This window comes from Onychostruthus taczanowskii, unplaced genomic scaffold, assembly GCF_017590055.1.
Source record: "Onychostruthus taczanowskii isolate IOZ18803 unplaced genomic scaffold, ASM1759005v1 scaffold75, whole genome shotgun sequence".
NCBI classification, from domain to species: domain Eukaryota; kingdom Metazoa; phylum Chordata; class Aves; order Passeriformes; family Passeridae; genus Onychostruthus; species Onychostruthus taczanowskii.
Window position 1 is genome coordinate 1559110 of NW_024505339.1, and position 11813 is coordinate 1570922.

Here is an 11813-nt window from a genome sequence, read left to right on the forward strand (position 1 = left end):
CCACAATCTTTGCAGACAGTGGGAATCACTGTCCAGGAGAGAGATTTTGTGCCTTTCCCACCTGCTCGTGCAGCAGCATCACGTGTGGTGTTGACGTGAGGCACATAAACAGCACTAAAAGAATGTTTCTTCAAAAACTTTGGCTCTAGACTTGCTGTTTTAATGCCACTTCTGTCCTTGTTTTGCTTAAAAACGACCTTCAGAATTTAGTGTTAAAGACCAAACTTTGTGCAGCACCCAATAATTTCAACTTCCTTCTGAAAGGGAGCTGAGTTTGCAGCCCAGTTGTGAAACCCACATTTTTTTCCCTTAAATTGTCAGCTGGTTCTTATTATAAACCAGTTGAGAATGAAGTCTTAGCAGCATTGTTCACAGAAGAATTTGTTAATCTTCTTGACTAGCTATTATTTTGTATTTTAACGTTCATCATTATTGGGTTTACTTTAGAAGTTCATTGCGAAATCACCAAATATTGGCTCTGGGAAAAAAAGAATTGTTGTATTTTCTTCCTTGATCTCATTTTAAACATGACTTTAATTAGCACCACAGCTTTGTTTTAACAAGCCAGCCTGGCAATTTGGGATCCGACTTTTTGAAAGTGAAAGAAAACATCCAAGAGCTAACTAAGATTATCTGCTAATAATGCCTGTCTGTTTCCTGTCATAAAACAGGATTAAGTGTGTGCTTTACACAGTGACTTAATCTTGGAGAAAGAAACTAAGTCTCTCTGAGTGCTAATAGTGACATAATTTTTCTGAGAGACAGGGAAATTACGGCTCAACACATTCTTTCAGTGAAATTATAATTTGACATATTTTCTTCACTTTGTCAGTCTTGGATTCCTTTCCTAGTCAGGGTTTTTAAGGAAAGCAGGAATACATTGGTGGTGAGCTGCATGCTCTAATAACTCACACTTCTGTGGCAGGGAGAGAGCCTTTTTTTTTTTTTTTTTTTGTAATAATTAACACATCAGCTGTGGTTGAAAATCTAGAAACTTTGCTCTCAGTTCAGTGGCAAAAGCCAAAATTGTTTCTGTGAATTATCCGTTACGTGGTGACATTTCTGAAATAACTGAATGATCCACCCTTCCTGACTCAGAAGAGTTTATTTATTTATTTATTTAAATGTAGAAAGTCTCCCCAGGGTTGAAAACAAGCTGCTGGGGTTTAGTTCTTGCTCATAATCTCTCTCTGTGTCTTACTTTTTGAGCAGGTCGGTAAGATGCTCTATTTTCCATCTCTGTCCTCTGAGTTTTATTCCAAAATCGTGTGTAGTGTCACAGTGGTGGCTGGCTGTGTGTGAAACATGCAGGCTACTTCCAAAATCTCTTCAATTTGAGAAAAAACTGTTAAGGTATATTGAGAATTATCCTACGTATTGACCCATAAAAAATAAACCCCAATCTTAATGGCAAATTTAAAAGGAACTTTTATTCATGCAAAGATTGGGGGCTATTTGAGGTAAGAAAATGCTAATACCAACTGTCATATTTAGTAAGTGTTATAAAAATGCTCTATTAATTATTCATAACCTGGAAAAGATGGTTAACAGCTCAGTTTTAATTAGATCTGGTTAGGAAGGAAACCACAGAAATCATTGCTGTTGTTTGGGGCTGCGGGGCAGCAGCTGGAGCTGTGTGGTGGCACAAAATTTGGGCAGGTTTGTGTGCATTTTGCGGGGGGAAAAGTGAGGGAAAGGAGGACAAGGACAGAAAAAAGCATTAATTTCAGCTATTTGGACCCAAGAGCTTCAAGGCCATGGTGAGTGACTCAATTTTCTGCTGGGTCTGAGGCAGCTGGGAGCTCCTGCTCGCGGTTCTTCTCTCTACCCCCAGCCTAAACACTGCCTAAATTTATAGAGGATTTTCAATATTAATGTTAAATACCACTGAGTGTTCATATCATTTAATCCATGTGGAAATTGCTGATTTATTTGAGGGCTGTGATGCTCCAGGTCTCACCTTGCAGCTCAGTTGTTCTCCCCATCACTGGTCAGTGGGTGGAATGGTGTTTGTGTGTCTGCAGCCCCCCAAAACCCCCCTGTGCTCCTGCCTGCTCTGGTGTCTGCCTGTATCTGAACACACACAGCAAACCTGTTTGAATGTGACTTTTTTTTTTTTTTTTTCTTGGCATAGAAACAGAATTGTCTGTATTAAGATGTATTTATATAAAAAAAAAAATCTATTTTTTGTGGAAGGAAAGTAGGATTCTGGTTGCTATACCACTGGGAAAACGCTAGGAGCATTTTTACTGAGTTAATTTCTAATTCTTTGTACCTTGGTAGTGATTTGTTTGCTAGGAGAACATCCACTGTGGCCCATGCAATGCACTGTCATGCAGAGAATCTGGTTTTCAGAAAACTGGGAGTCCTTTGTTTCCTTTTTGGGACAGGAGGGAACTGAGGAGATCACCAGGAATAGAAGGAACCTTGGCACAGAATCCCTTCTGTGGCTTTGGCTTCAGCCTGTTTGACTTTTTGCAGATTAAGTAGAGAGAGAGAAAAGATTGAGACTTCAGGATTAAAAAAAAAAAAGAAAAGAAAATTAGATGCTACATTTTAGTCTTCCTGTAGGAGAAGGAGAGTCCTTAAATTAATTTATACGAGGTTTAAATAGGGACTGCACTTGCTTCAATTGGTTTAATATTGGCAGCTTAGTCATTGATGTGCATCCTAGGGAATATGCTTAACTTTTTCCATTACCTTGGAAAATGGTTCAAAAACATGTCACTTCCATTAGCAAGTGTTTCTTCTCCTGTAACAAATTGCAAAATGTAAAAGAAAAAATAAAAGAAATAAATTATTGATCCTAGAAACCAGGGTGATTGTCTCTTTTGTTTCAATATTTCTGTGAAAAAAAGCATTCAAACTTTCATTTCAGGTCTCTTTCATCAATATCCAAACTCCAGTTTTTGTGCAAATGTGTGTGAGCAGCTTCATTTTGTGGTGATTGATGGAAAGAGTCTGCAGTGGTTTGGGTAGTTCTGTGGGTAAAGCCATCACATTACAACTGTTCAAGTGGGATTTAACTTTCAGATTGGGAAAATGTCTTGGGGTGTAATTAAAATAAATTGGTGTCAATTACATTAATGGGACTTTGGAGTTGCACAGATCACCGCTGTGTATCAGGTTGTGATTTTAAAAAATTTGCAAGTTTGAAAAGTCAATTTGAGAATTTGAAAAAATGAAAAATGTGAAAAATAAATTAGTTTCAAAGAACAATAACAGAATCTTGGAATTCCCTGGATCACTCTTCTGCACCAAGTTGTGCTTCTGAAGAATTTCTGGCTGCACTTTGGAGAATCAAGTTTTGAAATTAATGTGAAAATTGCTGTCTCTGCCTTATTGACTAAAGCTGACCCAGCTGCTCAGGCTGAGTTTTACTGTGGTAATTCCATCTTGGTGGCTTTGATATTTTATTCAGAAATTCCTGGGAATACCTCTGTGTTTCTCTGGGAGCAGAACAACTCTCAGAAGAAGAGAAGTAGGATGGTTTTGTGTGACAATATCTTCTATAACTCATCTTGATTCCACAGAATTCCTGGGGGCTCCTCACTGCCACAATATCATGTGGGACATCATTGTGTGCTGGAATGTGAGTGAGGAATTTATTAATGCAAGGGTTACCCTTTGGATTGTGACTTGGAATTCTTGCAAGGACTGGATGCTGACTCACAGAATACCTAAAAAAAAAAGAAAAAAAAAAAAGACCAAAATCATTGCTAATAACTAATAAAGCAGGTTAAACAGTCTCTCTGATTACCTGGACTTGCTTAGAAATCTTTTGAGATTGCAAAGAAGCTTAAAAGAAAAAAAAAAAAGAATTGTATTCCCATGAAAACTCCAGTGTTAAATTTCTGCCAAAAATACCCTGCATTACCAAAGCTCCCCCCTCTTTAGCTGGTGTGTCAGTCTCATTTATTAATGAATATGCCTAATCATTCTGGAGATGTTCTCTGCTTCTCCTCAGATTTTTATTTCCTTTGGCATTTCTCAGCTGCTGAGTTATTGTGGCAAATCTTATGTGTTCACCCCATGTTTCTATTTTATTTGTCATTGTTCAAGGACATTCATCTGTCTCTGACTTTCATTCCCTTAACATTTTTCACTTGTGGGACGAACACTTCTCAGTGATAAAGTACTCCAAATTTCCCAATTTTTCCCTCTAACACAATGGACCTTACTTTAAAGATAATTTTAGAGATTACTGAAATCTCTCATTGCATGCTAGGATAACCCAAAACCATTTATTCTCCTTATTTGAGTCCACAAAATAGAGCAATTCCTTTGCAGAGATTATTTTTTTCCCTTCATCAGTGCTGTAGAAGAACTTAAAATAGGAGGTGAAATCATCCTGGATAATGTATTTTAATTAAAACTACAAAGAGAATTTAGGTAGGTAGAACATAATTGCAGTTGGATGATTCCCAGCCATTATTTTGAAAACTGACTTGGGACCTTATATAACAAAGGCCTGTTTTATTTAATAATAATTTAATTATTCTAGTGGAGGGCGTAAACCATGTTAATGAAGCTGCATATGAAAGTAATCTGTAGCAAGAAATAAAAACAGGCAGGGAATTTACAAACAGCAATAGAGAAAACACATAATTAAATTTACTTTATGAAAGGGAGATAACACAGACAGGAGAGAAGTCCCAAACACCTTCAGCTCTTCCTTTCCTGTGGAATGAGAGGATAAATCCATGTGAGGGGAATAACAACTGGGATTAAATTAGATATGAGGAAGAAATTCTTCCCTGTGAGGGCGGTGAGTTCCTGGCAGAGGTTGCCCAGAGAACTACATGTGCCAGACCTGAAAGCTAAAAATATTTAGAATCTATTTTGGTAAAAAAGAAGCAAACAACAACCAAACGCCAAACCCAAAACTCCAACTCTAAACTTTGTTTTTCATGAGTTACGTGAAGGGCACAGTGCACCAGTGTTGTGCCAGTGTTACTCTGTTCGCTGGCATTTGACTGGGGTTGAAAATCATGTTTTTATTTCCCAAATGCATTCCTTACCATCCTGATCTATAATTAAGTGTCTAATTAAACCTGCTGCCTGCTTTGATGTCTGCACAGGCTCCTAAATCAGGACAACAGAGGGTTCACTGTAACCCTTAAAATTAAAGTGTGCACAGATTCCTGAGCACAAGTTCAGAGGAACAATATTGCCCCAGACACACCAAGGCTCTTCAGCACTGAGATGTCAGATTTTAAAGATATTTCCCCACTGCAGTTCATCAGCTGGCGTTGCTCATCACCTACATTTGAAATAACAGTGCAGAAATATTCCTTGCAGCTGACAAACACAGGGCTGTGCTTCCTGTGCCTGTGTGGCAAGAGATGCGTGGAGGAAACACAAGCACAAGTGTCACCACTCAGATAATTTTGAAAGCTATTATTTCAGCCAATGTTTAAATTTCTGTGAGCTACATTAAGATGAGAAAGATAATTTCCAGCCAAAGCAAAAATTTGCACTTTTGAATGCCTTTAACGCCAACTAAGCATTGCAGTTTTCTCCTACATCAACAGGATATTTGGTAGAAAATATTTTTCTCTATTTTTTTCTGTATGTTCTGTATATTTTAGGAGTTTTTTGAATGTTCTGAAGTTGTTTTAGGGGGAAAGGCAAATATAGAGGGAAAGGCAAGTAAAATAAAAGCCTTAAGAGATCGTTCGGGCCTGGTGCTTCCAGCAGGCCTGAACACGCTGGGCTTATTCACCTACTTGAAATTAAATTCCAGCAGCTTCCTGGACAAGCAAGATCTTGAATTCTGTGTTCAAATAATGTGAATTCCCTTCTCCAGTGGTTTTTTTTTGGGGCAGATGTGCTTCTGCCTGAGCTCTCAGTGGGTTTTTTTCCCTCACCCACCCAGCCTGGGCCGCTGCTGCTGGAATGAATTTCCCAGTGCCGATGGCGTGAGTAAGGAATTAATTCATGTGACTAACGAGGGCTTTTGCTGCACAGCCAGGCCTAATTGGTTTTGTCAGGAATAAATCTTTAATGGTTTTTCTGTCCTCTGCTGTGCCCAGGTCGATCCAGAGCAGGATTCCCCCATTCATCCGAGCAGCAAAATGGCTCTGGGGTGAATTTACTGGGGCCTTTACACGTCCAAAGAGCCTCCAAAAGGGCTGAGATGGGGTTTTGGTAAGTCAGGACAAGGCAAAACGGCTTCAAACTGAGAGAGGAGAGGTTTAGATGGGATATGAGGGAGGAATTGTTTGCTTAGATGGGATATAAGAAAGAAATTTTTGGCTGTGAGGGTGGTGAAGCACACGGAAGTCGTGGCTCAACATCAGTCTTGGAGCAAGCTGGCCCAGAGAAAGGTGTTGGACAAAACGGTCTTGAATGTCCCTTCCTACCCAAATAATTCTATGATTTTATGATTAAAAAAAGACCTAAAAATCATCAGTTTCATATTCAGTCAGCATTTATTATGATTATACCCAATGCCTGGTATTTGTCATCAATGTGCTGCTTGAATAAGAGCCCCTGGGTGAAATAAGTGCCATGTGCATTAATGATCTTCCCACTGCTGTAATTTCCAGTGATTTAAATGTTTTCTATGCAAACAAATATTCTTTGTGTGTGTTTATTTCTTTGAACTAAAAAAATAACCTTTTTCTGCTTCTACACAGACTGCATTTAAATTCTGTTTTATGACAACTCCATCATTCATTATTTTAGTAGTTCTCAATTCAATTTTTGCTGTGACCACAGATGGAAAATGCTTCTTTAAAGTTTCCATTTATATCATTGCAGGGAGGGAATGCACAGTGAACCAGAGAGTTAATATTCTACTACTGAGGGTTTTGGGTTTGTTTGTGTAAGACTGAAAATGAATTAGGAGGTCAGGAAAACCTAATGTAAAAGTGTTTGCTGGTTTTGATATTCAATAGATTAAACAGAAACATTCACACACAAATCTGGAAGCCCCAAGTGCAAAAATGGAGCAGCAGCCCTGGTAAACTAAATTCTGGAATCCAAATATTTATTCCAGTGGTTTAAGTTTGTTTGAAAGTGCCAGGAAGCCAGTTGCACTTCTGAAGCTCTGTGTACAGTACAGCTGATGTGATATTCAGTGTTTTATCTGTTCCATAATTCCAGTTAATCACTGCTGGGTTTAAACAGCTCAGTGCTGTGCCAGGGGTTTGAAAGATTGTGCAGAGAGAATTCTCCTCAGATTAGCTCCTATCTCAACAAAAGCAAGTGAATGTTCAGGGATGATGCTTTTATATCAAGAACATGCAAATGTGGGAGGCAGAAGTCTTGTAATAATTTGGCCCCATGAGAAGAGAAAAGAGCTTCAAAACATAGTTCCAATATGAATGGTTATTTGAATGTTTTGAAGTTTAAATGAAACCTGCAATAAAAAAAAGGTTAAGCTAATAAATCCTAAACTTTAGAGTGCAAATTTTTCCTAATCATGTGTTGGAGAGGGCGGCTGTGAGCACTTTCTTCTGTTTGGTAATAAGATATTTTTATGGTAATTACACTTAAGGTTATTTTTTTCCTAGACAGGTTTGCATAATCTCTTTGGAAGAGGCTGATTAAGCAGACAGCATTAGCCCTGGACTGGGAAAACTTCATTCTTTCCTTTCTTTCTCCACCTTTTTTCAGAGTCCTGATTAAAATGGAATTTATTGCTAATGTATCTGAAATAGATTTGCAATGTGTGCAAAATACTGATTTTATGGTAGGTACAAGATAAGGTGTCACCACCTCTAAGGAAATGTTTATGTGCTGTCAGTGAAGTAATTTCAAGAATCAAAAACAAGGATTGCACAAGCTGAGGGTTATTCTTGTATATAAACTTTGATAAAAGTAGTTCAAAAACATAATTTCAACTTTGTTTTTTAGTAATTGTTCTGGAATTGTAATTTATAGTGTAACTCTTTCCTCATCAACCCATACTTCAATGGGTTGGATTTGTGTCTACCAGAACCACTAATGTTAAAGTGAAGCAAGACAATAAAATTTCAGATGCAGGAGCCTGAAGTGGAGCAGGAAGGGAAACCCAAGCCCAGACAATTTATATTAGTTAATAACTTGCAGTATTGTTTGTTTGTTTATCTTAAACATAACTCTTTTAAATAAAAGTTATTAGAGGACTTTTCTTATAACTTCTGTGAAATGTCCAACCATAAATTTTATTCCATTAAATATGGAATGCATTGGAAAAAATACTTTCAGGTGCTTTGAATAAAGAACTTCATAAAGAGAGGACAAACCTCTGGTGTGGAAAAAACATGTTAAAGTGGTTTTTTTCCCCTTTTGTTCTTTATGTCTGATCATGCTTCAAAGACTCATTACTGAAAAAAAAAATAGAATATAAGTCTGACAGTTTGATTTCTTCTCCATTTCTTTCTCCCCCTCCAGCTTGTGATCATGTGTGTGGTCACAAGCATGGAATATATTGGTGCCTCTGAGGGAATGGCTGAGCCTGAGGCCACAGAGGACACAAGTGACACACAGGAATTAACAAATCATGGATGGGATGTTGTGCCCATAAATTATAAATCTTTGACCCAGAAAAAGCAGTTTTGCTTTTCTCGCATTCAGATCTGTGAATGTGGAGTTTCACAGATATTTAACTCAGCTTGATAATATTGTCCAGATTCCTACTGTCAGTTTTGATGGATTTTTTTCACATGCCACGGGTTTGCTTTCATCATAAATATTTTATTACATTTCTGTTTTGTTTTTAGGGTGATGAGCTGCACTTCCTCTGGTGTGTTCTCATGCTTTTTTTTTTGTTGCCTCCCTCTATCAGATATAAAACACCAGCAATGCTGCTCATTCTGTCAGGAATATCTTGCAAAAGCCTGTGGTGTTCTGGCCATGGAGTGGTTCACTGTGTGTGACTCAGGAGGGGAATTTGCAAGGAGTTTTAAAAGGATTTAATAAGAATTTGGTGCAAATAGTGACTGAAAGTCATGGAGAACTGAGCATCTCACTCCCTTGGGGTGCTGAAAGTGTTTCAGAATATCCATGTGCCAGCTCTTTGCTGTTTGCAGAGAAAAGCTTTGAAAAGGAGAGTGTTATCTGGAAATTCCTTGAGGATGGAGGTGTGCAGAATTCCCACTTGGACTGAAGAGGCTGAAATGAATTTGAGGGGTTTGGAGGGTCTGCACCCTGGTCCTGCCCAACACTGGGAGTCCTGGTCCAAGACTGGGATCTTGTGTTGAAGTCAGAGCTCATGAACACACAGAGCCAAAGGAACCCATGAGCTAGACCTGGGTCTATATTCTTAGAGAACAATATTTACCAATTATTCTTATTATTTTTGGCCTAGGAGTGACGGTGACATATTTTAAGGCATCAGAGTAGCAGTGTGTTCAAGAGCCACAGGGGTACAAAAACAGTGCCTGAGCACAGGGCAGGGGCTGCTTTGGTTTTGCTTTTCCTCAATGCATGTCTGTATGAAAATGTGTACTTATTTGACTAAAATGTGATTTTTTTTTTAAAAAGGCACTTAGGGTAATAATATCCTTCCAATAATATCTACTCTAAATACTGTGTGTTTAGTTGTAAGTTGGTGATTCTTAAATTGCACTGAATATATATATATGCATTTATAATGTGCTTTAAATATATATTTAGTGTTATATATATATATATATGCATGCACACTGTTTATGAATAGTATTTTATATTTACATATAATGCTATATATACATATAATTTCCTGTTCATATACAGTGTTTCATATACACATACTGTGCTTTATATATTACACACAAATATATACACACTATATTTATATTTATATTTATATTTACATTTATATTTATATTTATATTTATATTTGTATTTATAGTTATAGTTATAGTTGTTATAGTTATAGTTATAGTTTTATTCGTATTTCTAGTTCTAGTTCTAGTTAGTTATAGTTACAGTTATATGTATATTTATATGTATAGTTATATTTATAGTTATATTTAGTTATAGTTATATTAATAGTTATATTAATAGTTATTTATATTTATATACTGTTTAGCAGCTTTATACTCACTGCATGCTTTAGACTTACCATAATATTCACATTTCTAATAATGCATCACACTTAACTTTTTCTGCATTTCTTTATCCAGACCTTAAGATGGCCAAAACCTGATTCCCCCAGCTCTAATAGGTTTGCATAACTCTCATCCTGCTGGCTTTTTTTTTTCCTGGCTGCATTTCTTCTGCTCCTTATTCTGTTTGCAGGCAGAGGGGTTGGAGTCAAGTGAGGATTTCTGGGTGGTTGCGTGAGGGATTACCGAGCTGCACCACGTGTGTTCCTCCTGAGTCTCCTTTATCCGTCTGCCCCTAATCTGATTTTAAGTCTGGACTAGCAGGGAAGGGTGACGGTGTAGCTTTAGGCCTTGGTTTGGGCAGAGCTCCCACCTTGCTGGCCAATTAAACCCCTGTGTCTTTATTTTTTTATTTATTAACAATTCCATCTCCTTTGCCCCGTCCTTGCTTTTTCGTGGTCTAAATCGCCCAAGCTGACTCAAGTTTTAACCTCCTTGGTTTAGTCCGAGTTTACATCACCTGTGAATAGAGATCAGAGAATCCCACAAGGGTTTGGGGTGGAAAGGACCTTGAAGGTCACCCAGTGCCACCCCCTGCCATGGGCAGGGCCACCTTCCACCGTCCCAGATTGTCCCAAGCCCCATCCAGCCTGGCCTTGGGCACTGCCAGGATGGGGCAGCCACAGCTTCTCCAGGCAACCTGATTTTTTTTGGGGTTTCTAGACTATTTTCCATAGTGCTGCTAACTTCCTTATATTGCATCACTTCAACCAAAATTGTTTTATTCTATTTTATTCTATTTTTCTACTTTTTTTTTTTTTATTCCAGCTTTGTGGAAAATCAGAGGGAGAAGGTTGTTCCTGAAAAACAGACCTAAAGTTCAGCTCACAGTAGGAACCTACTGCAAGATTTGGTTCAGGATCACAAGAAACCCCACTGGAGGGATCAGTAAAACACAGATGCTCTCTGGATTTGGCCAACTGCAATTCCTCTCTTCTTTTTTATTACCATTAAAAAAAAAGGGCTTAATAATGCATGCTAATGCTTAGTTTATGTGGTAAAAGATAAGAGGTATGAATGGGAATAATTTCCAGCCAAGTAAAAATTCTACTAAATAGTTTTGTTCTTTTTTATTAAAAAAGCAGAGTTTAAAATTTCTTTTTAAATACAGTAAAACTTTGATATTTTCCACTGAAGTATATTTGTTGCTTTGGTTTAGTCTGTCAGCAGCTGTCCTCTGTCTTCTAATACTTGCAGAATGTTCAGTTCACGTTTACCAAAACCCAGAAGTTCTTTCAAGGGGATTATAAATGTTTTAATAGGTAGATGTTATATTTTGAGTGGTCTGTGGTGGATGTTGTTGCCATCAGTGGCTCCAAGAAATAAGTTAAATTGTTGTGTGCTGTGAGTTCTGTGTTCTTTTGCAAGCAGCTTTTGTTGAAGAAAAAGAAAAAAAAAAAAAAAAAGAAAGGAAAAAAAAAGGTCAAAAATTTGTTTTCCTCTTATTTCTGGAAGACGAAGAAGATGAGCGCCTTGATAAAATGGTGTTGGCAAGTTCAGCTGTTAACCATACTCTCTTTAAATAATATTTTACAATCTTTTTTCTATTTTTTTTTTTTTTTTAACATCAGTCTGTAGAAAATCATCGTGGTAAAGCTACATATCCTGCAGGTGAGTTCTGGGGGGGGAAAAAAAAAAAGAAAAAAAGAAAAAAAAAAAAGATAAAATTCATATTCCCGTGGATATTCCCACCAGGGAGCCAGGGCGGATAGGGCGAGGCTTTTGGGGTGTGGT